The 25,976-nt window shown below is 43.7% G+C and overlaps 1 long non-coding RNA gene across 1 annotated transcript; it reads right to left on the bottom strand.

Moving 5' to 3' along the window:
- Positions 1 to 17,082: 17,082 nt before the first annotated feature.
- Positions 17,083 to 25,965, bottom strand: LOC145716187 (uncharacterized). The gene is made up of 3 exons (XR_014138685.1): positions 20,732 to 25,965; positions 20,156 to 20,223; positions 17,083 to 18,096 (listed from the first exon to the last, which is right to left on the bottom strand). It is a non-coding gene; the product is annotated as an uncharacterized LOC145716187 (long non-coding RNA).
- Between the last annotated feature and the right edge of the window lie 11 nt (positions 25,966 to 25,976).

The following is a 25,976-nucleotide window of genomic DNA, read 5'->3' as shown; positions in this document are numbered from 1 at the left end:
TTCTGTGAGCAGCTAGGCACACAGAGGTCTTCCCCAGGGTAAGGTGCTTGGATGGCGGGGAGGGAGCGAGGACCTCCCTGACTTTCCCCACCCAGGCTCTGGATGTAAAGCAGGAAACAGGGGCTTCTTAGAACTGTTGCGTTTCCTGGAAGCCTATGAGGCCATCTGGCTTTCTGCAGTCACTTTCTGGGGGTGTTTGTGCCCCGGAGGAAGGAGCCCCCTCTGGGGACATAAGCTAGCTAATTGTAGGCTCTGAGTGCCTGGGGAGGCGAGGGGGGTGTTCGTGTGGACCAGAGCAGGAGGCTCTCGGCGCTAGCTCTTCTAACCTCCACTGCCGTTCTCGGCGCCCTCAGACCCCAGTCCCCTGGGCAGTCTTTGTAGCCTGCGCTTGTCACATCAAACTGTATCTTCTGAGAACTAAGATCATTTTGAAGGCTCCTTCACTGAGAAACCCTTGAACTGAGGCAGGCAGGAAGCCACAGGCTCCCGGGTGGGCAGAGCTTACCTGGGTTACCCGCCCGCCTCCGCAGAGGGGAATGCAATTGTTCTGAGTCATCAAAGAAGCCTCACAAATAACACCTTCTTCTATGTTAGCGTCATCAAAGAGGTAGGCTCAGGCCAGTTTATAGCGGGCGTGAGGGTCCTGGAAAGAACTCAGGCTCTGGGGCCATCACGCCCAGATTCCAGTTCTGACTTTTCCACCTCTTGGCCATATCTCCTAGAGTTCAGCTGTGCAAGTCAAAGAACATCATGGTGTACCATGGGATCCCGTTGTTGTTGTTTTTACCTGTGCAGGTGAACCTCATATAACACAAAATAGCCTGGGTTTGTATATGCTATGTCAATTACGGGTCTGCTAGCTGCTGCAACCAATAAACCCCCACATGTGGAAAGACTCAAACAGAAGTTGACTGAGTTCCCACTCACAGAAGTTTGAGGTTGTTTGGCAGGTGGCCCTTTTCCCCTCAGTGATTCAAAGACCCCGAATCCTTTCACTTGGTGGTTCTGCCATTCTCCTCGGGGCTTCAACAAGGCAGACGGAGAACAGGGTGTGGAAGACTCACCCTCACTTCCTGAAAGCTTCAGCCCAGAAAAGACACCGCATTTCTGCTCACATTCCACCAGCAAAAACTATACCCAGGGCCACACCTAGACGCAAGGATGGTTAGAAAATGGAATCCCTGCCCAGACAACTTCCCGACAAAGCTTGTATCAGAAGGGGGACTGAAATTCTGGGGGACAAGCCATGCCTGTGAGAAAAAAATCTGGAGAACATACCCTAATTCATCAACAGTAGTTATCACAGGGAGTAAGATTAGAGAAGAGGGAGAGACTTTCACTTTTTACTTTAAACAAGTAATATTTTACGAGTACATGTGAATTTCTTCTTTTTTTTTTTTTTTTTAAGATTTTGTTTATTTATTTGACAGAGAAAGAGATAGTGAGAGTAGGAACACAAGCAGGGGGAGTGGGAGAGGGAGAAGCAGTCTTCCCGCTGAGCAGGGAGCCCAATGTGGGGCTCAATCCCAGGACCCTGGGATCATGACCTGAGCTGAAGGCAGACACTTAATGACTGAGCCACCCAGGCGCCCCACATGTGAATTTCATAATCAAGAACAGTTGGCATGGTTCATTGTCAATTTCTGAGCAAACACATAGTTATTTGTTGTTACTTTTATTATTATTCATTCGTCCAGCCCTAGAATCAGAAAATATCCCCCAAGAAAAGAAGGCCCTATTACATGTCCCTCATTAGAGGCAGACAGATGTTAGGGTGGGGAAGGTATGGAGGGAAAACAAAGATTTCCTTTCCCTTAAAATGTTTAAAATATTCATACCAAAGGAGACCTCAAAGAGGGTAAAAATTTAGGAAGCCATGGAATGGTAGACTCCGAAGAACCTATAGGAACTCCATATGCATTTCTCATACACGTCTAAAAGCATAAATGTAGCAGTCAAAAAAAATAAGATCCCATGTCTTAAATCTTCACAAGATGGAAGAGCCACTCAGGTTTTCTAATTTTATTTGAACACAATATGTTTAATATTGTCCATGCAGAGAAGAAGAGGGAATCGTTAGCATGAAGAGGGAAGAGGAAAAGATGTGGAATCAATCCTATGTAGAAAGAAAGCAAAATGACAGATACCAGCCTGCTCTGCAGTTGGACATTCGAGGGACAGCGAAACAGATGGGGGGCGGGCATAGATAGAGAAAGAGCAGGGAGAGAAGAAAAGGGGATCTGTAGAGGCTGTGACCATTCCAGACCCCGTAACAGGTGGCAACCTCTGAGGAAGATAAGAGGAGTCTGGTCTGGCCAGATCATTTATTCATTCAACAAACTGTTACTGTGTGCCTTCTATGAGCCAGGACCCTTCTAGGTACTAGGAGTACAGCACTGAACAAACCAAACTCCTCCTAGAATTCGTTTTCTAGAGGCACAATAAACACATCTAGCCGGAAGTACGTGATGCATCAGGTGGTGATTAAGTGCTTTAGGTCAAACTAAGGCAGGGTGAGGGAGGGAGGAAGTGCAGAGGAGAGGAGTGTAGGAGAGTGGGGGAGTGTGTGCATTATTTTACGTAACGGGTCTCATGATCAAGGACAACCTCACCGGTAAGGAGCCATTTGAGCCAAGGCCTGAAAAGACCCATGTGAACCAGCCTAAAAAAAATGTAATAGCTATCGTCATGGAGGATGCTGTTGGTTGTCCAGCCAACATCCACATATTCCTGTCCCTGTCTCTAACAGGACCTTTCCCCTCTTGCTCTGATACAGCCATGTGACCAGGAGAAAGTTGGACTTCCCCTCTGACTCCAGAGATAGATCCCGATTATTCGTCTAAGCATTCCTGGCAAGCCAACCTCACTTCCCAGTGACCTACCGGTTCGGGAAGCCAGGCTTAAGCCACTTAACGCAGTGAATCCCCCGGTCCCTGTCGTTGGTCCCAAAGCAGGCACATAACTTAAGCTGGCCTAAACAGATTTAAAGAAGGGATTTATATTTCTGCCTGGGCGAGGGTTTTGTTTTTCTGTTGGGATGGATGTGAACAAGGGAGCATGTTGTCACAGTTGGCTCAGGACATGAGGCACAACCACTTCTAGACAATGAGGAAAGCCAGCCTGGAGACAGAACCAATACAAAGAAGAGGGCAGAGCTGGGAGAACTGCAGAGAAAGGGGGTCAGAGCCCTGATTATTCCAGGCCTGGAGCCTACTCCACGTTAAGACTCCCATTATAGGAGATGAAGAATCTCCTCACTGTTTGTGCCAGTGTGAGATAGGTTTTTTTGTTTCTTAGGGCCTTAAGGTTCTTATTGACTGGGACAATAAAAATAACAGCAGCTAACATTTTTTGAGCACAACCTTGTGCCAGGCCCACTCCTTAAATTTGTAATTTCCCTTAATGTTCTCAACAATCTTATGAGGCAAATAAAACTACTGTCCTTATTTGTAAGATGTGAGTGACTTTGTCCAAGGTCAAATGGGTAGTAAGTGAGAGAACCAAAATCATTCAGAACTCATAGACTGTGCTCTTAATCTCTATGATTTTGCTATCTATATGGGAGGCAGAGAAATAGAAAGAGGGAAGAGGATGGGGAGAAGCCAGAGAAAGAGCAGATGGGGTTACTCTTATGAATTTTTTAAATATATATGATCTTTTTCTCTCTGCCTGAAATACCCTATGCCCAGAATACCTTCTTCCCACTCCCACGTCTCTGTTTAGGAACTTCTGTTTGTTCTCTAAGACTTTGACTCTGATGTCACCTCCTCTGAGAAGCCTTCCCAGATCCTATCTCCCCAAACCTCCCACCTTCTGGGATCCCACAAAAACTTGTTCAGATTTATATTATAGCCTGGGTTATATTATAATGTGTTTGCTTTCTTAGCTCTTCTTTTACTAAGCTCCAAACTCCTTGAAGAGGACGATGTCTAGTGAATCCTTGTGATCTTGGTGCCTTAGCTCATTGTAGATACTCAAGAAGATTGAATGAATTGAATATCCATCCATCAATCATCAACACCCTTTCTTGAGGACCCTGTATCTTAGTAGGGAGTATGCTGGTTCCCAAAGAGATGTCAAGCTAAAAAGAATGGACCTTGTCCTCTTGAAGTCCATAAACAAGTCAGGGATGTGTTAGTGTGTTTTAATTATACATTACAGAAACCCAACTCAAACTAGCTTAAGAGAAAAAGAAAATGTACATGGGGCAGAATTTATTTGTCCTAGTCAGATTTCTCCTTGCTTTAGGAATAACTAAACCTAGACCCAAGGGCTCCCAACAAAGGTCAGATCTCTCTCCATAATCTGCTCTTGGATGGCTTCATCCTCAGGAATTCTTCCATATAAAAACCCCTCACAACTCCAAATTTACACCCGATCATAGCAAAAATAGAGTTTCTTACTCCAGTGGTTCTAGGAAAAGCTCCAGGGATAATTCTCAAGGTTTTATTGAATCACCTGTCCCTCTCCGAATCAATTCACAGTGACTCTGATTGAAGAGACCTAAGGCACATTCCTACCTCTGGATTTAGGAAGTGGAGTCAATACCATCCAAATCATATGGACTACAAGGGAGGGACGGTGGTTCACCAGAGGAAAATCAAGTTGCTTTTATCAAAAGAAGGATAGGATGTTGGGCAGGCAAAAACCAACACAAGTCCTCCATAGAGGAAATGTCCTATACATTAATAATTGTATGGCAAGGCTATGAATGATGCATGTCTTAATAAGTTATAGTCAAAAATTAGGTAGGTGAAATGGGTCACTTAAAGGACAGCTGTCCAGGAATATCTCCTAGAAGGAAGCCTATGAGCTGGGCTGTGATGGATAGGTAGGACTATGATAGAAGATGAGAAGGCCTTTCAGATACATGGAAAGGTGTGAACAAAGGCAAGGAGGTGAGATCCTTTGGAGATTTTCCTAGTTTGGTGGAAACGTTTGGGAACTAAGGCTGGAACTTTGGGGGCTAGATCCATAGACAGCCTACTAGTACACTAACTCTTTCTTCATATTTCTTACATTTATAATCTCAAAGAAGCATATACTAACTTTGGCAGGTACCAGGAGTAGGATTATTCTCTCCATGTTACCAATGGCATAACTGAGGCCCAATGCAAGAAGCACTCTCTGAAAGGTCATCCCTCCCAGAGACAGATGGCCCAGGAAGCCCTCTAGAGTCCAGGACAATACCCCCACCCACCCACTTACCACCCATCCACAGCAAGACCAGTTCTAGGGCTGGGAATCACCAGAACAAGAGCTGCGGCTCAGCCCCAGAGCCAGCCTAAGGAGACCTTTGGGAGCAGCCATCTAGGCTGAGAGAAGGTATCTGACTTGCATGATGGTTAAGAGAAAGATCTCTGGAGTCAGACAGGCCCGGTTTTGAATCTCAGGTTCATGAGTTACAATGATACCTTGAACAAATTACATAACTTCTCAGAATGTTAGTTTCCTGATCTAGAAGACAAAGTGGAGAACAGTGCTTCCCTCATAGGATAGTTAATGAGGTGAGGTCTGAATGAGGTACTATACCGCATGGCATGAGGATGAAATGTACAGCATAGAGATTACGGTCAATAAAATTGTAGTAATGTTGTGGTGACAGACAGTGACTGTTCTTACCATGGTGAGCACTGAGTAACATATAGAACTGTCAGTTCACTGTGCTGTACGTCTGAAACTAATATAACATTGTATGTCAACTAGACTTCAATAATAAGGTTTTTTTAAAGATTTTATTTATTTGTCAGAGAGAGAGAGAACAAACAGGGGGAGAAGCAGGCGGAGAGAAAGGCAGGCTCCCCACTGAGCATGGAGCCCGATGCAGGACTCGATCCCAGGACCCTGGGATCATGATCAGAGCCGAAGGCGGATACTTAACTGACTGAGCCACCCAGGAGCCCCAATAATAAGTTTTTAAAGAGTTTAGCACAATGTCTGTTCCATGGAGTGCTCAGTGAATGTGGGCTTGAGGGCAGGACGGTGCGCTGCAGACCCAAGAGGCAGACAGACTTTCAAAGGTCCCATCTCCATTAAGCTACGACTGCTATATTTCATTGATTCTGTAATGTACTTTCCCTACACCTCACCCCCTTATTTTAAGCATCCCTGCATCAGAGCATCTTAACATTGTCACATGGTTTAACTGCCAATGTCTCTTTTAGTAGTACTTGAGATAATGGCGTGACTTACAGTCGATGCCTTACATGGGGCAGGTTACCTAATCTTTCAGTACCTCAGTTTCTTCAGCTGTAAAATGGGGATAATAATAATACTCCCTTTATAAGGTTGTTGTGAGGGTTAAATTAGATTTGCTTTGCAAATTTCTAGCACAGTGGGGGCTAAATAGGTTCTGTAGACTGCTACCTTTTTTTAAGATTTATTTATTTACCTCAGAGAGAGAGAGAGAGAATGAGTGGGAGGGGCAGAAGGAGAGAGAGAATCTCATGCAGACTCGGGGCTCCATCTCACAACCATGAGATCATGACCTGAGCCGAAACCAAGAGTCGCATGCTCAACTGACTGCACTACCCAGGCGCCCCACAGGACTGCTATTACTTTTTATTACTCTTACCCAGATCGGATAATGTGGGTGGTGGGAACTGCATGGGCTGAACAGCTGGGGGGATGAAGAGGTGAAGACTGGTATCAGAGGAGCAATGTTGATTCTCAGATTCAACAGGGGGTGTGAGGAATGGTAGGAAGCCACACAAGAGACTTCTAGAGTGCAAAGTGGATCAAGTATTTGGTTTGCAGATGAAGACTGGAGACCATTACCCACTCTGGCTGCCCAGTGGGGATGGCGGGGGGGGGGGGGTGAGTTACAAGGACTGATCAGCCTGGGCTTGCTGGTCTACATGTTCTCTTTAAACTCGCATGTTCTCCGACTGTACCAGCCCCCCTTTATTGAGTTCCACTACGTGCCAGGGCACTGTGCTAATCTCACTGATGTCTTGTAAGATTCTGTTACCAACTCTGTGTGTTTGATGATTTCATTAGGTCAATTTTATAGGAGAAACTAAGGCTCAAAGAGGTAAATTAACATGCTTAAAACCACATGGCTATTAAATGCCAGAGCTAGAGTGTGAATCACGTTTTTTGACTTTGCATCCAGCACCCAAGTCCCAGTGCCATACCGCCTCGTGAAAGTTCTCCATTGTCTCTCAGTGTATCAGGAAGCAGTTTTCCTCTCTCCTCACCTCCTTCCACTCCTCCTTCCTCCTCCTACAGGTCTCCACCTCCCAGACCCACAAATGCCAAGCTCACAAGTCATCTGTTTTGCCAAAATTCTGTTCCGATTTGATAAACTCTGGCTGGGCCAGCTCACTCAGCATGATTCAGCCAGAGAGAATAGCGAGGCTGCATGCCCGGCGTGCCGACTGTCTGAGCTCAGGCAGGATGGGCGGCGCAGGAACCTCAGCCTGACAGATGGCTCCACTCGGCTGTCTCCCTGGGCCTGATGCCAGGGGCAGCGCTCGCTCTCTGCAGGAGGGAGGGAGGGAGGCAGGTCGGGTGATTCTCACATGCATGGTCGTCTCTATGTGTATGGTTACGTATGGAGCTTGCATGGGCGAGGCTGCGTGTGACCCAGAGTACACATTTGTATGTGGCCGGTTTGTGTGTGCATCTTTATCTGTGTGGATGAGCGTGTTTGTGTATGCCTGGCTGTGTGTTTGTGTGTGTGTGTGTGTGTATTTCTGTGCATGCAGAGGGGCGTGTATGTGGGTGGGTGTTTGAATTTTAAGTTGGCATTCATCCTGGTACGCAAAATCTTGAGCATAAAAGAGAAAGACGGGGGCACCTGGGTGGAGCAGTCAGTTGAGCATCCGACTCTTGGTTTCGGCTCAGGTTGTGATCTCAGGGTTGTGAGATTGAGCCCCACATCAGGCTCCACGCTCAGCATGGAGTCTGCTTGAGTTTCTCTCTCCCTCTCCCTCTGCCCCTCCCGCTCTTGCTCTTTCTAAAATAAATGAAATCTTTTTTTTTTTTTTTTGAGATTTTATTTATTTATTTGACAGAGAGAGACACAGCGAGAGAAGGAACACAAGCAGGGGGAGTGGGAAAGAGAGAAGCAGACTTCCCGTGAAATCTTTAAAAGAAGAGAGAGAAAGACAGGGAGGCAGGAAGAAGAGGGTCCCAGCCTTCGAGAATCCAGTCTTCTGACTGTTCCCACCTGCGGTCCAGAGCCATGGCACACCCTCTGTCCATCCTTGTCCTCATCACAGGACCCAGCAACAGCGGCAGCAAGCTCCCCAGTCCTGGGGCAAAGTGTAGGCTCTGACAGAGTTTCACGTTTCTAAAAACAACTTCCTGGTTATACCTTCTCCCTAAATAGCAGTACTTAACTTTTGTGAATCTAGGCCCCCTCTGAAAATCTGGTGACAGGAATGAATCTTCTTTCCAGGAAAATACCCTCGAAACACACAACTTTCTATATAATATCACAGAACTCAAGGGGCCCTCCAAGGTCTATTAGAGACCTCAGTTAGGAAATCAAATATTATACAAACACTTACTGAGCACTGACCGAGTTCTATCGTACTGAGCCTTTGTGAGAGGGATAATAAGTACATAGAGGAGTAAGGCGGCCACTGTTTGTGAAGAGTAGACAGTCTAGTAGGAGAAATGAAAGTAAATGTGTAACCACAGGCCACCGTGACAAGTGCAGTCATGACTGAGTGAAGGAACTGCTAGGGCCTGGGAAGAATGAGGGGACGCAGTTCTTGAGGGCTTCCAGGGAAAGGGAAAGAGTCCCTAAAGAAGTAGACACTTAAGCCATAACTTGAAATATGAGAAGCCACTTGTCAAACAGAGAAAATGAGGCAGGACTTTCTAGGTAGAAAGAAGAGCATGTAAAAAGGTAGAGGGATGCTGCATTTGGGGGGAATACAGCTGGGGGAAGCAGGAGGTAGGGCTGAAGAGGGCGTCTGGGGGCAGACTCTGAGAGCCTTGTACACGCTAAGCTAAAGGTTTTGGATTTTAGCCTGTAAGCTATGGAGAACAATTAGAAATTTTTAAACAAGAGAGTGACATGACCTCATTGGTGTTTTGTGAAGACCACAGTGCACCCAGCACTTACCCAGACACCAGATAAAGAGGCTGTTGCAATCCTTTGGGTGAGAGATAATGTAGATGTGGACAACAGGAATGTGGGAAACCCAGGGCATGGGTTTGAAGAAAAAAAGATATTTAGGAGATGAACTAGACAATAACTAGGTGCACTAAATGTACAGGGGTTAAGAAGAAAAAAGAAGGAATAGTTGAGCATGGCTTCTGTAATTCTAGCTTGGGAAGAAAGGTGGATGTTAGCACCATTCCCTGTGATGGAACCAACAGACAGATTAGGTTGTTGGGGAAGATAATGAGTTCTGTTTGGGACACACTGTGAGACATCCAACTAGAGATGTACATTAGGCCATTGGCTCTTTAGGTCCGGAGTACTCGGGAGAGAGATTTGGAAACATAAGTTTGTGAGTTGTAAGCAGGTGAATGATAACTCAAGTCATGGGTAATAAATGAGATCATGCAGGGAGAATGTAGATATGGAGTGAGAAGAGAAGCAAGAAAGCAGTGAACATTTAAGGGTACACGAAGGGAGAGGAATCAGTGAAGGAGACAGAGGGAGGATTTGTAGGGTTTGGAAGGATGGAAATGACAGGATGGTACACACACACACACACACACACACAGGAATACTATTCAGTCATAAAAAAGAACGAACTCTTGCCATTTGCAACAACATTGATGGATGGAGCTAGAGACTATAATGCTAAGCAAAATATGTCAGAGAAAGACAAATGCCATATGATCTCACTCATTCATAGAATTTAAGAAACAAAACAAATGAGCAAAGGGAAGAAAAAAGAGAGAGAGACAAACCAAGAAACAGATTCTTAACTATAGAGAACAAACTGATGGTTTCAGAAGGGAGGCAGGCGAGGGAATGGGTGAAACAGGTGATGGGGATTAAGGAGCGCACTTGCTGTAATGAGCATGGGTGATGTATGGAGGTGTTGAATCATTATATTGTACACCTGAAACTAATATAACACTGTATGTTAACTATAATGGGATTAAAATTAAAAGCTTCATTAAAAAAAAAAGAAATGACACTAGGAAAGAGGCATTTCCTGGAAATTAACAGCAAACAAAATTTTTTAAATGAGGGAGTGGTCATTAGTGTCAAAGGGTAGAAAAAGGTGAAGTAAGTTGAAGACAGATGTAAAAACCATGCAAAACCAAAGATAGAAGCCTGGAAGGAGAAATGAAATACACAAACACTAACCAGAGTAACAGTCTTCTGACTGGGGAAATTGTGGGAGTTATTGGAATAGGGGACTTCCACTTTCAGCCAGGATGGAGTAGCAGACACTGGATTTAACCTCCTGTCTAAAACAATTTATAAAACCCAGCAAAAGGGGCGCCTGGGTGGCTCAGTCGTTAAGCGTCTGCCTTCGGCTCAGGTCGTGATCCCAGGGTCCTGGGATCGAGCCCCACATCAGGCTCCCTGCTCATTGGGAAGCCTGCTTCTCCCTCTCCCACTCCCCCTGCTTATGTTCCCTCTCTCACTGTCTCTCTCTGTCAAATAAATCAATAAAATCTTTAAAAAAAAACAGGCAAAAATATATGAAATAACTGCTTTCAGATCTTGGGCAATAGGCAGCACAGGGCGCAGATCCCAGAAAAGTGGGAGAAAAAATACGATGTGTCCAAGTTCTGTAGCACATTACTGTCTGGAGAGAATTTCCAGGCTGCAGTGCGTGGAGGGGCAACCTAGGCAGAACTGGCAGATTCCCTGTGTTGAACAGACAGAGGTAACTGGTTGTTCAGGGAGATAAAGATGGCTAGAATTCACAGGGCAGAGTACCAGACAGGACAGAGTTGCACAGAGAGAACTCTGGAGGTCCACAGAAAATCCTCTTGAAGGCTTCAACCAAGTCCTGGTAATTGTATGCATTTGAAGAAACTGCTTGAGGCTGGGGAAAGAGTACTTGAAAGAAGCAGGTGGAACAATTCTTGGAGCTCACACAAGGTTGGAAAGAGTTTATATTCCCAACAACCAGAGTGAAGAGACCTCATAATGCGCTGAGCATGGGGAGAGTACCATACCCAAAAGCATATGGCCTCATAATGGAGTCAAATTACCCCTAAACTAGACTCTGCTCCTAAAGCAACCTCAAAAGGATCAAACTCTTTCCAAGTAAGTTGACTGAATCCTAGAACAAAGCTCCAAATAATAAAGGAATAAAAAAGTCCATTGCTCAGCCATGTAAAGTTCACAATGTCTGGCATCAAATCAAACTTACCAGACAAGCAAAGAAGCAGGAAGATCCATAATGGGAAGAAAAATCAATCTATAGAAACAGATTCCTAATAGCACTGACGCTAGAATTAGAAGACAAGAAAAATAAAACAGAGACTATAAGTATATTTCATATGTTTAAGAAGACAGAGGAAAGCAGGAACACGGCCCACTTTTCATCTCTGAATTTTCCCCTTAGTTTCTGGGAGACTTCTTCAATTTTAACTTCCAATCTTCCTATTGAATTTTTCATTTCTTTATTATGGTTTTCATTTTCTACAGGCTCTGTTTTGACTCTGCATGTTCCTTTATTTAAAAATAGCAAGGAAAGACCTTCTCTTGTCTCTTTGAGTATATTAATGATAGTGATTTAGAGATTTTCCTTTTCCTGCATTATCTTTCTTTCCTCCAAATTACTTTTATCTGCTTGTTTGTTTGGTCTTTTCTTTCTTGTTACAAGTTTTACTCAGATGTCTGTTAACCTTTGCTCTTGTTGAAGAAGGGACACTAAACATTGATTAGAAGCATTGAGCACATGGGCAAAGTTTGTTGGTTTGGAATTTCACTGTGGAATGATCTCTGGCCATTTGTTAAAGAACCCCCTAAAGTCAGTATGTTCTATATATTTCCTGTTTGGTTGACTAGATCCTCCAAAAAATGTTTAAGTCATGTCTGGAGGATAGATGCCTGGCTGCTTGTATTCTGGGATCCAGGAAGGGGAAGAGGGCTGGGAGGTCTCGGCATTCAGCCTTTAGTAGACATATAGTTATTCGTCCATAGATGGGCCATTTATCCCTTAATAAAGGGATTCTCTCTTTTTCTATTTTTTTAATTTTTAATTTTAATTTTTAATTTTTTTTTAAGTAGCCTCCACGGCATGGAGCCCAATGCAGGGCTTGAACTCTCAACTCTGAGATCCAGACCTGAGCTGATATCAAGAGCCGGACACTTTACCAACTGAGCCAACCAGGCACACCTCTCTTGTTTATTCTTTCTAGAGAATAACCCTTCAGTCTTCTGCTGGAGTAGAGAAGAGATAGTCACTCAGGGGAATAAAATATGGAGGACAGTAAGAATCTATTTCTTAAACAGTGTTCACTAGATTTTCCTGAATTTAGTTTCCATCTCCTTTGTCCTCAGTTCCTAAGCTTTTTTGACAATTCCGTAGTATAGATCAGGTTGGTTCTCTGCTTTTCCCTCTTTATGTATAAGATTTTGTTTCTTAGATCTGCCAAGTCAGTTACTTGTCCATCTGCTTTCCAGATTCCAAAATTTTATTGCTCCTGTCTCCTCTCTTTTCTCCCCTATCCTGGTGAATCCCTGCTTCTCTAAATTCTTTTACTGTGGTTTTAATGGGTTTTCAGGAAGGAGCAAAATTATATGTATGCATTCAATCCACCATCTTTAACTGAAAGCTCTTGAACACTTTGTGTTAATTCATGGATGCAACTCCGAAGGTTTGGACTGTTGTCCCCATTTTATGTGTTAGAGGGGAAATAACTTGATTATCCAAGATCACACAGCCAGAAGAAACTCAAGTCTGTCTAAGCACTATTTATATACAAATATATATATATATCAGAAGTTGCAAACCGGAAATCTGCAGATGCACACAGCCCATAGAGATTTTTGTTTGGCCCCAGAGGGTTGTAAACTCAGGAAATTTGACATGAAAATCAACTGTTTGGCTTTGCTTAGGAAATCCAGAGATCTAGCAACAGTGGACTTGCATTCCTGAAGGACAAAACCAACTGGAATGGAGTTGCATCTGCTTGCTTTAAATGTAGGACCCTCTCTCTAGTTTGCCACAGTCCCCAGCATGCTCTATGGCCTTACACCTGCTTGCAACACTCATAGGTCACCTACGTGGCCCCTGTTTTCATTCGCACATAACATAAATTTTTAAGAAGAAAATGAGTCGTCTTATGCACACTGTTTTTAAAACGTAATTGTAGTAGGGGTGCCTGGGTGGCTCAGTCGTTAAGCATCTGCCTTCGGCTCAGGTCATGATCCCAGGGTCCTGGGATCAAGCCCCACATCGGGCTCCTTGCTCTGCGGGAAGCCTGCTTCTCCCTCTCCCACTCCCCCTGCTTGTGTTCCCTCTCTTGCTGTGTCTCTCGCTGTCAAATAAATAAAAAAAATATCTTAAAAAAAAAAAGTAATTGTAGTAATTATTTCTTGTGTCTGTTAATCTGTTCCACTCACAGCCATTCCTTTTACTGTCCCAGTGAATCAGATACACAAGCAGAGGCCTCCTGCAATCAGGTCCTTGCCATTCGATCCTGTTCCCCTCACCCAGAGCTGACTAATGCAAGGGGAGACACCTAATCCTCACGGAGACAATGGATACTCTCTCCTGGGAGTTTGAAACTTGGAATAGAGACTCCTGAGGCTAGGAGTCACTAGAGTTGAGTCATACTAACAGCAGCATTCTAGAGAGAAGTCCCATGAGTTCCTACTACCAAACTTCCCAGGGCTGTCCTCATTCCTTCCCTAACAGGCTTTAGTTATTCAGTAATTCACTGGAGTTTATGAACTACCCCCCAGTATCCTTCCAATAAATTCCTCACATACACACATTTTCTTTTGCTTAAGCCAGAGTTGTGCATTCGTTTCTTATAAACCCATCTCCCCCTTTCCTTATTGATGCTGCTACTCCTTTCCAAGCTTTATAAAAACAACACCATTAACGATTTTAAATTAAAGCAGGTTTATTGTGGGGCGCCTGGGTGGTTCAGTCGGTTAAGCGGCTGCCTTCGGCTCAGGTCACGATCCCAGGGTCCTGGGATGGAGCCCCGCATCAGGCTCCCTGCTCAGCGGGGAGCCTGCTTCTCCCTCTCCCTCTGCCTGCCTCTCTGCCTACTTGTTCTCTCTCTCTATCTCTCTGTCAAATAAATAAATAAAATCTTTTTTTAAAAAGCAGGTTTATTGAGATATAATTTACATGCCATACAATTCACCCATTTAATGTATATAATTTAATGGTTTTTAGTATATTCAGAGTTGGGCAACCATCATCACAATCAATTTTAGAACATTTCCATCACTCCAAAAGAAATCTTATACCCATTGGCAGTCAATTCCTATTTCCTCTCAATCCCCTCCCTGCCTCAGCCCTAGGCAACCACGAATCTACTTTGTTTCTATAGATATACCTATTCTGGACCTTTCATATGAATGGAAGCATGCAATATGTGGTCTTTTGTGACTGGTTTCTTTCAGTTAGCATAATGTTGTCAAGGTTCATCCAAGTCATACCACTTATCAGGACTTTATTTCTTTTCATTGCAGAATAATATTCCATTGCATGGGTATGCCATATTTTGCTTATCATGTTGATGGACATTTAGGTTATTTCCACTCTTTAGCTATTAATAATGTTGCTGTGAATATTCATGTACACATTTTTGTGTGGATGTGTTTTCATTTCTCTTGGACTTACACCTAGGAGTGGAATCACTGGGTCATACGGTGACGTGATGTTTCACCTTTTGAGGAACTTCCAGACTGTTTTCCAAACCCACAGCACCATTTTACATTCCCACCAGCAGTGTACGAGGACTCCAGTTTCTCCACATCCTTAACACTTGTTATTATCTGTCTTTTTGATCATGGATATCGTAGTGGGTGTGAAGTGGTATCTCATTGTGGTTTTGTTTTGCATTTCCTTGATGTTTAATGATGTTGGACATCTTTTCATGTGCTGATTGGCCATTTGTATATCTTTTTTGGAGAAATGTCTATTTAGATCCTTTGCCCATTTTTTAACTGGATAGTTTGTCTTTTTATTTATTGAGTGTAAGAGTTTTTTATATTTTCTGGATAGAAGTACCTTATCAGATGTATGATTTGTAAGTTTCCTAATATTCTGTGGGCTGTCTTTTCACTTTCTTGATGGTGACCCTTGAAGCACAAAAGTTTTAAGTTTTGATGAAATCCAACTTATCTATTTTTTTCATTTGTGACCATTAACATTTTGATGTACATTCCTCCAGATATTTCCTATGTATTTTAACAAATATGACACAATGTATACCAGCTCACTGTTTTATAGACTTAATAAATTGTGAACAACTTCAATGACTGTACATCATCATTATCGTCTTCATAGTATTATTGCATGAACTTACCATAACCTGTTTAAGTCATCACCTAGAGATGGACATTTAGATCATTTCCAAAATTTTGCTCTTATAAACAATCCTTAAGCCAGCATCTTTGCACACATGTCTAAATTACTTGACAGGAGAAACCGGGACCGAAACATGTGACAGGTGCAGGGAACAGCATGATGAAGGTCAAAGAGGAGAAGGAGCTCATCAAGGCTGTACTGAGTAATGTGTAGGCTGTGTAAAGGAGAATAGGACAAGGTAAATCACTGAGGATCTCAAATGTCAGTTTAATAAGCTTTGATTCTGGAAGCCATAGAAGTCTTTTAAATGGGGGTTTGACTTGATAAAAGCCATTTGATTCTTCTTTGATAGAGTGAGAGAAATGTATCAAATAGGTCATAAAAAAACAAGGGGAAATCAAATTAGGTGATTTAGCAATAGAAGAATTGTAGTGGCATTTGCCTGAGTAAAATGTCAATAGAGAGGATTCTGAGGACTAAAAGGATGTCAGAAATAATGTAATTCTTTTTTAAAAAGTGCACAGAGGTGAGGAAGTAGAGACTAAATGTGTTAGTTAGGCTAGGCTATGCCGTAGTAATGAACAACTCCCCAAACCTCCATGACTTAACACAGCAAAAATTTACGTGTTGGGGGACTGCTGTACACAGTCACCGAGCAACTTACAGTGATGGGGGCTCCATCATCTTGAAGTTGTAACTTTGGAAGACAAAACCCCCTTCACAATTACCTCAGCCATTGAAGAGATCATGGGACGGTCACATGCCAGCTACTCTATGCTTTGGTCCAAAGTGAGATGCTAGTCACCTCGGCCTGTCTAACGTCAAAGGAGCCAGGAAATGTGCCGAGTCCACGGACTATCTGGGGAGCACCACTCTCCCTGACGTTGGGAGAGTAGGCTATATAAAAATTGTTATAAACGGAAGGAAAGAGATGAAGTAGTAGCTAGGGTGATAGGAGGTGAGTGGGTTTTGATTTTTGTTTGTCTGAATGGAAGACCACTGAGTGTGTTTACAAAACAAGGAGTGAATAAGCAATGCAGCATGGTATTGGTCCTACAGAAGGTGGAAGAGGGAAGGATGGGCCTCAGAAAGGAGGATGGCCTTCTTTCTCTGAGATGGGCAGGAAGGAAGTGAAGGAAGTGCAGTTAGGTAAATGTGTGGGTGTAGAGGCAGGAAACTGAGGATGTTCACAGCTGATATTTTTAGTTTCCTAAGAAGTAGGAAGCAAGTCAATTGCCAAACATGGTGGTGGTGGTGGGAGGGATCAGAAGTGAGTTATGGGCTTTTTGGAGTTTGAAGAAGATTCTCCAATCTGTCTCCACGAAGCCATCAGTCATTGAATAGACAGACAACAGCTTATCTGGTTTACTTATTCAACTTTTCCAATGTACTACAAATGGGTTGACCCTTTTTAAAAGACAGGGCAAATCAGATGATGCCATCCTCTGCATAAAACTGGTTCAAAATCAGGCGCCTGGGTGGCTCAGTTGGTTAAGCGACTGCCTTCGGCTCAGGTCATGATCCTGGAGTCCCGGGATGGAGTCCCGCATCGGGCTTCCGGCTCGGCGGGGAGTCTGCTTCTCCCTCTGACCCTCCTCCCTCTCATGCTCTCTGTCTCTCATTCTCTCTCTCAAAATAAATAAATAAAAAAAATCTTTTTAAAAAAAAAAACTGGTTCAAAATCCTTAAAGTGCCCCCAAGATCTGGCTCATGTTGACTTCTCCAACCTTGCCCTCAGTGCCCTCCATACCCTGTCACAGGACCGCCTTTCATTTCCTTCCTCCTGCCTGCCCTAGGACCTTCACAGAGACTCTTCCCTCCACCTCGAAAGCCCTTCCACTCCACCACCACGGCTCTCACTTAGCAATCTGAACCCTTCCTTTAGGCCTGAAATTAAGAGTCAGTGTCTCAGGGGGGGCCTTCTCTGACCCAGCGGACTAGGGTAGTAGGTCTTCCTACTGTGTGCTGTTACCATACTTGGGATTATTCCCTTTACAGTGCTCTTCACAACTGTGATTCCATGTCCGCACTCAGTGGACAGGCCTCTCTCCCCCGTGAAGGCAGGCACTGTGTCCACAGACCGGTTTCTGTACTGTGTTTAACGTGTGGCACATTGACTGGCATAGAACAGTTGATAAATATTTGTCCAACGGATGGAGGGGTGAATCAGTTTCGTCAGTCAATGAATTTGTACCTCTTGTGCAGAGATGACCAAGATGGCAATGGCTATGAGGGCCCAGTCAAGGATGACCACAGAGTTGCTTTCAAGCCAGTCTGCGTGGTTGTGTTCAGCTGCCCAAGCGTAGAGGGGGAGAAGGCAGAGGTTGGATGACACAAAGTTTAAACTTTTCAGAATGGGTGTGGCAGAAAGAGGATGATGCTGGTTTTCGTGCTGCCCTAAAGGTCGAGGCCAATGGGGAAGGAAGAGAAATCATAAGGGGAGTGATGGACTTGGAAGAAAACAGTGAGGCCGAAGGCCTGGTGCTAACCAGGGTGTCCAGGAGCAGGCCCAGCGGAGTGAAAGAGTGAGAGAGCTGAGAGCCAGGGGATGACGTCAGAGATGCAGTGCGCCAGGCCTCAAGATCTCTCAGGTGGAGTAGTGGTTCCAGGTCCTGAGAAGGTCCAAGGTATAGTCGTTGGTCTGAGGCAAGGGTTACTGTTGCTGCTGACATGAAGGAACAAAGAGACCAGGCTGGTAAATGGGTCCACACAGTGAGGACTCCTGGGTGATGGCAGGACTTGAAGTGGAGAAGACTCTAGGGACCAAGGCGGTCAAACAACAGCCCCCACAAAGATAGTGTGGAAGGTGGCATGTGCCTCAGGGACAGGCCCGCCCGTCATGCCCCTCCATTCTTGGCTCACTCATTCAAGAGTCAAGACCCCGGGACAAGGGTCTGATGGGTTGAGCTAGATAGCATAAGCCCCAAAGGGGAAGTAAACTTGCATGTGGTAGAAGTGTAGGGGTAGGTTAGCATCGACAGGGAATGGCAGGACAGCCAAGGGAGGCCCCAGGGGAATATGCGAGCAGAGGCAGCTTCTAGTCACGAGGTTGGAAGAGAATATAGAAACGTGGCCTTGAGGGACAGCCAAGTTTCCATCAGGCAGGAGGTGAAGGCAGTAATCTGCCATGAACTTAAAGTTCGTAATGGAGAGGTTTCTGTTTGCTTGTTTTATAATGGATCAAGGGTGTTCCAGCAGTGGAAGTAACAATATGGAATAGAGAGAAGACAGGCTCTGAGTCAGAGGTCAGAGTTCCATTTCTGGCCCCCTCACTTACTTGCTGAGCAACCTTAACCAATCACTTCACCTCTCTGAGCTCAGTTTTCCCATCTGTGAAATGATAAAGTGGTAACTGGCTCAGTGTGAGGATCAAATAGATAATAGATGCAAAACTGCATCATGAACTCGAAAGTGTTGTCCACATGTGAATTCTTATTATCATTACTGCACAGTGAGCGAATGGTAGCATTTGGACAGAAGTTGTTAATGCTTGACTCCCAGTTTAGAACGTCCTGGGACACAGGCATGCAAATGCCATCTCCACTTTACAGGTTCATTTATTCAAGAAACCTTACTGCATGCTAACCCCACGTCGGTTACTGAGCTGGGCAAGGGGATGATAGGAAGCTGAGTCAGACACAGTCCCTAGCTCTGGGGTTCACAGTCTAACAGAGGAGACCAACAATGTAACGTGCTAAGCTGTGCCATGTGGTATCATAGCGGAATAGAGTGTTGTGTGAGCATGGGGAAAAGAACAATTAGGGAGAGCCTGAGCCAGCCTCGTAATGGAAGATGAAGCCCAAGAAGAGGAGAGATGTTCCACTCCCAGGGAGTGAGTGGTAGAGACCCAACTACAAAGAACCCAGGGCCATAGACATGCGAGTATGTGCCACCTCCCCAGTGCTCTTTGGACAAAAGGAAAAGAAGCCTCTTTGGTCCCACACAGAAGCTTATTCTCTTTGCTTCTATTAAGGGCCTGGCTGCCATGGGAACAACACTTGCTCAGTCTCTTTGGTTGCTGTCAACAACTTACTGTCAGGGTGCAAATGCACAGCTCAGAGACCCTAGATATGAGGCATCCTGCTTCAGTCTCTGCTTCCTAGCCTTTTCCCCACTGTCTGGTGATGCCCGTTATTGGCTGCCAGCCCTGCCTTATGTGGAAACCAATGGCAGCTCAGTGGGTCAACGCGTGAGCAACTTCCCCAGGAAACCAGCAGAGCTTTAAAGGAATCATTACTTGTCACACAGCCCATTATCATGTCACATCTGAAAGAGGTTGCTGGCGGGCCCGCCCCCATCTCCTTTTCCCCCTCACTATTTCCTTCAATAACAGTAAGGAAAAACAGATCCTAGCTGGCTCCCTTCTTCCTCAATGCCCTCGGGTCCCAAGCACTGACACTTCCCTTCTCCCTTTTTTAAAGGGCATTGGTGGGGACCCACTTCATTCCTGGAAACTTGGCCGCCCAGGGCTGGGCCTTATTCCTATTTAACAGCCAACAATAATAAAAACCATATTATAGATGGGTATACCCATTTTATAGATGAACCTCAGAGAAGGTAAGAGATGAGGGACTCGGGGTGGGGGAGCCACCTTGGAGGGGCAGCAGAACATGAGACTGGACTGTAGCCTGAGGCAAGAGAATAAAGACTGTCAGCTTAGGTTGTCCAGCACCCACCTCTCCCTTCCTAATCGCACCCTGATTTCTGTACATGCTACGTACCATCTTGGGTGTGGACGTCCAGATGCCTTTCTCCCACTGGGGTCACCGAAGGGCTACAGGGTTCTAACCTGTGAGGTTTAAGGGAATATGAGAAGTTATCTCCGTGTTGGGGCTCGCACTATGCCTAGCCCACAGCAGATGTGTAGCAAACGTCATTTCTGCTTCAGCACTGTTACTTATTACCCGTGTTGAGGTAAGTAAGTCACTTAGCTATTCTTTACCTCAGAAAGGATGTAAAATCACCAGTGTTCTTAACATGTATTAACTGCTGTGGTAGATCACCAGCATGACAAATTAAAGTAACACGGAGGCAGACACTGACTTGTTGATATAGAAGTTTATATCATTGAATAAGAAAGTCATATTGTGATATTTTGATTAAAAAAGTATATATATGTATAAATGAATACATATCTGAAATGACATATACCAAAATGATAACCAGTATTTACCCGTATTTATCTTTGGATGGTTTGTGGATAATTTTTAAATTTTGCCTTACTTCCATTTTCCATCTTCATGAGCAGACATTACTTAGTAGTGATTAAGTTTTAAGTGAAAAAAGGCCATACTTACCAGAGAACCAAGGATTCTGACTTGATTTCAGTCAGGGGCAAATGCAAGGGGAAGGGCAAGGCGGCCAGGCTCCATGCAACAGCGATGGGGTCAGAAGAGCAGTTACAGAATTCTTCTGGACGGCATACATCGAGTTTAAAGGAAGGTCCAAGGCTGTGGCTATCTACAGAATCCAACCCTCCAGGGAAGCTGGAGGTCAAAGCTCAGAGAGTAATGTTTATCTGCTCCCTAACTTTCCTACTGCATCTTCTACCACTTTATCCCTCTGTCAAGAAAAGGAGAAAGAATCCCAGCCATTCCGTTCCTCAAATATGCCGAACTCATTTCCACCTCAGGGCCTTGTTCCTGTCTCACTTCCCTGTCAACCCTGTTACCCTCTATCTGATACCAGCCACTATCTGTCCCATTAGCCTATTTAGTTCCTGCATAGCACTCACCCACTCTGAAAATATTTGACTGTTGTCATAAAAATATAAGCTCTAGAGTGTAAAGATTTTGTCTGTCTTGTTCACCATATACATGCTGGGACAAGAATGGTGCTTGCAATAAGCTCAATAAGAAAAAAAAACCCCACTGAATTAATGCACCGTCAGAACTCCTCATAAGGGAAAATGTTCAGCAGGGAAACTGAGGCAGAAATCCAGTTGTGCTATTGAGACCCGGGAGTGTGGAGGGTCAGCAATTGTGACTTCATCTTTTGGGTTGGATTCAGAGTCATGAATATAAGGAAATGAATACTAATACTTTTTTTTTCCTTTTGCAAAAAGCAGTTATCACATTAAAAAAAAAAAAAAAAGGTGATGACACCACCAGGGGAGCATGACACAGTCTGTATGGATGAGTTTATTGGAAAGGCTAAATGAGTAACTTCCTGAATGATGTGGAAAGTGATGAGACTTGTGGCATTCTGGAAAAACTTGACACAAATTGTGCACTAAAGCAATTCCATGGAATCAAGTTTGATTATTTAAATGGTCACTAGTTTAAAAGGTTTTGGCTTGAAGTTATTATGACAGCTGAACATTTCTGACACTCAAATCCCCGGTATGCCGATCTTAACTCAGCTTTTCTGGGCCACAAGAAAGCTGCTAACTAGGGTTCTATGCCAAGCCTTCTGTGAACAAGTAGGGAAAATGAGAAAGGGTGGGGGGGGGTGGCGGTTGAGACTAACTTTTATTCAACACCTTGTACATGCCACACACTCACAAGGCGTGACTTCTCTCGTTTAGTAACACGGCAAGGCAGGCATTGTTTCTATTTTCCAGATGGGAAAAATAAAAGAAGGCTAAAACGGACTGACTAGGCCAAGATCACTGTTCATCAATTACAGAGAAAAATCTGATTCTGGGTTTGACTCCAAAGCCTGTATACTTTATACTCTTGTCTCCCCAGAATTCCTGGGAATCCCCTTGATGAAATGTATTGCTCGTCTTAAAAAAGGTGGTGGTGGGGGAGGGGGCAATGATATGGCCAAAAAGGAGGCAGGAAGTAACAGGAAAAATGTCAAAAACTACTAGGTTGAATCATATGAAATTTCTGATATTTGATTTTTTTTTTTTTGGCCATAAAAGAGGCAATTTCTTATCACTCAACCTCATGGTATTTGTTCTGTGGATGAAAATCATTATAAAAATACTATTAAATACAGATTATGTTTCATGCCATTTCAGTAACCTTTTAAGCCAGGAAGGGTAAGGATAATTGTTCCCATTTTCTACATGAGGAAAAGCTGACTTGACAACCCCGCCCACTTATCAGAGCACCATCTGCCCTTAGGGGAGCCTGTAATGGTGTTGGTTTCTTTTTTTAAAGGCTTCTACCTGTCCTCCCTCTCTGCCCCCCCACCATGTCCCACCCTCCACATCACCTCCTGTCAAAATAACTCTGACTTCTACAACACATTCCCAACTGTTCTCCCACACCCCCTATCTATTCTCCCAACTGTAGCCAGAGGTTTCTCTGAATGCAAATCTGACTGTTTCATTCATCTGCTTAAAATCCTTAGTAGTTCTTCACCCCTACAAGATAAGGTTCAAATGCCTCAGCCTGTCCCTCATGATCTGACCCTTGTCCACCATCCCTGGCCTCACCATCTGCCATTGCCCCCAACATGCCCCATGCCGAGTAAACCCGTCTCTCTTGTGCCATGCCCCCTGTGATTTTACCCAAACTGTTCTGTGGCTGGACAGGCTTTGCCATCCCTTCTCTCCCACCCTCATCTGACATTCAGCAGGCAAATCTCTGCTTTTCAAGGCTGAGTCCAATGTCACCTCTCTGTGAAACCATGCCTGACTTTCTTCTGTTACCAGTTTTCTGTGCTCTCTCAGCAGAAATTTCTCATTTTTCTAATGTAAGACTTACTAAAACCAGTGCTCTGACGAGGTATTTATGTGTTGTCATTAAAACATGCACCAAAGTGTATCTTAACCGTGGTGACTTCAGGACATACCATGGCACTAGACATATAGCAGGTATTATCAATCAGAACGCAAGGGCCCTAGGAAGTCCCCATCCTATGCCTTAGGTTAGGGAATAAGGGAAGAATCTTACAGGCTGAGTGCCAAAAACCAGAGCATATTCTTCCAGGGCTTTTCCAGAGGTCATTATATTGAAGGCATAAGCCAGGTGGATCTGTACTTCCATTACCAAGGCTTATTTTCATTAAGGTAAATGGTTCCTAGGAGTATATGATCTATATGAATTACATAAGAACATTTGGATTTTATATTTCACACAGACACCTAGGCCAGTGGTGGAGCACCTAGAAATCAAGTTACCCTGTGCTGACCCCATGACAGTAACACATTCAATTCAGTTTGATGAACAAGGAGCAGCTTACTAGCAAAAAATGTATGTATGCAATATTAAACCAGCAGGGGAACAAGTGGGCCACAAGACAAGCTATTAGACCAAGAACACTCAGCTAGCCAAATAATCCCATAAGGCTTCTTTATTACTTTTTAAATTAGGTAGCAGGTATTAACGTTTAAAAACGTTTATGGAGAAAAAAATGTACCATTGACAAAACTCTTTCTACCAACTTTTCTTGGACCTAAGAAAAAGACCACCATTATTTGATGTTAGCTGTGGGAACACACTGGTCTAGCCTGTGGAATCCTAGTGTCCTAGCAGAGAGTTTGAAAACCATGTTCTCAAAGGTCATACCTTCACTCAAGGCATGAGTAACATGCCTTTACTCAAAGCACAGGGTCATTGAAAAAAAACTCTGACCTTAAACAACTTCCTAGAGAAAATTTTGATTATGATTAATTCAGTTTACTTTTTAATGTTGTTGGGCTTTAAGGAATGGTTTACATAGCTTAGCAGAGTTTAGTTAATTTTCCCAGACTCCTTGAGCCAGATAGGCGTTCTCCCCCTGCCTTGGCTGGTGAAGTCCTGTATGGTGATTCAGTCCCCACCCTCTTAGAAGAGAACATAGTGCTTATTTAGAAGGGGATGCCAGCTCTCTGGGTGGGCCCAGAAGAAGCTGAGCATTCAGCCACTTAGAAGCCCAAGAGATCAAGATCACAGATCTAAAAATCCATAAGAGCTGGACTCAGGGACTCCGGCCAATGAAGTATCTTAGCCACACCCAGTGTCCTGAGTGGGTAGACGGCATGTATTTTTAAGATGTATTAGTGATAGGACAGATGTGATTTTGGTTTCCAATTCACTTGATAGGCAGTGTATCTATAATATATCCTGATTCATCTGAATGCAGGAAACATTCTTACAGAGCAGTATCTTTTTTTCCCCAGCTAACATTATTTCATAGACATGTCAATGGTGTGATTTAATCCACACCCTGTTATCTTTATAGCTCCAGGCCTCATTCATTTGGTCACTCAGTAAGAATTTATTGAGCATCTACTATCTAGTGATTATTCTGATACACACTATATATAATTTACACCACTTGCTCGTTAATACTCATTTTGGGGTATCCCAATTGTTTTCATTATTGAAAATACTATTATTAAAATCTTTGGACTTCTTCTTTTTTTCAGGTAGGTCTCTCAAAATACTATTACCAGGGAAGAGTCTGAATAGGTCAAGGAATTGTATAGCTACTGTCGTATGTGGTCAAGATTAAAGTGGAGGCTTTAATTATAGAATTATATGTAAAATTTATGGTTAGGCCACTACAGTACACTAGGCTAAAGATGACAAGAGTCTAAATTGGGGCAATGGTTGTAGGAGTGGGAAAAAACAAAGATGGAGAAAAGTACTGAGGAAGGAAGAACATGGGACTTGGTGCCTCATGAGATATAGGGGGTGAAGGAAGAGGTAAGGTGACCACTGGGTTTTGAGCATAAGTGACCAGACAGAAAACACAGTAGAGGAACAAGTTTGAGGGGCAAGAGATGTTCATTTCACAATGTTAATTTTAAGTTGCCTGTAGGTAATATCCAGGAGATATCCCAGTTGATTATAAAATTTGTTGAAGAGGTACCTGTAAAAACACAAGGCTTTTTAGTATGAATTTTTTCAGCTGGGAACCCTGAAGGTCAGCTAACTGAATTATTCATTTTACAGATAAGGAGGTAGGCCACACAGATATATCTCTACTTTCAGAAAATTACATAGAAAATTGAGATAAGATTTAAAAAGACTCATTCAGGACTATCTCAGCCCACCATGCTGCATTCCACTGGTAAATCTTGCTGGTTTTACAATTATTCAAAAAGACATAGAGTCGTTTTCTCAGAATCCCAGTTATACACAGAAGCCCAGATGAAAGGCACAAATCCCACTTGCATTCTTTTGTCACTGCATAACTGACTTCTTAATCAAAGAGATCCTGCCATTAGCGAGGTGGAGAAAATAAAGAGAAAATGGTCAGACTGCCAGAAATGACTTGATCAGTGAGTGACTCTATCACGTTGTTACTGTAACCTGGCTGCACATATCTCTGTGCTCAATTTTTAAAGAACTAGTCATTCTGAAAGCAAATAAAACCAGCACATTCACCACAGGCCATTTATCATATGAGGTATATGGGTGTGACAGTCACATTAGCTGTGGTAACAACATTGATAAGCAGAAGTGCCAAGAGCTAATTAAAAAATTGATAGGACAAAAAAAAGTCATAAAGTTGAGGGCCAATGATACCTCACTTAAAGAATTCTTGAGAAATGAAGATTCTTTTTAAGTTACTGCTGTTAAAAAAACAAAAGCATTCAAGTATAGAATTAGGACCTAAATTCAGAGGGAGGTATGAAGAGAGTGAGAGTAGGTTTCCATC

The sequence above is a fragment of the Leptonychotes weddellii genome, chromosome 11 (genome assembly GCF_054177405.1).
Source record: "Leptonychotes weddellii isolate Sample4059 chromosome 11, ASM5417740v2, whole genome shotgun sequence".
Taxonomy (NCBI): domain Eukaryota; kingdom Metazoa; phylum Chordata; class Mammalia; order Carnivora; family Phocidae; genus Leptonychotes; species Leptonychotes weddellii.
The sequence above is the reverse complement of the archived record's forward strand: the minus strand, read 5'-3'. Positions and strand labels throughout refer to the sequence as shown.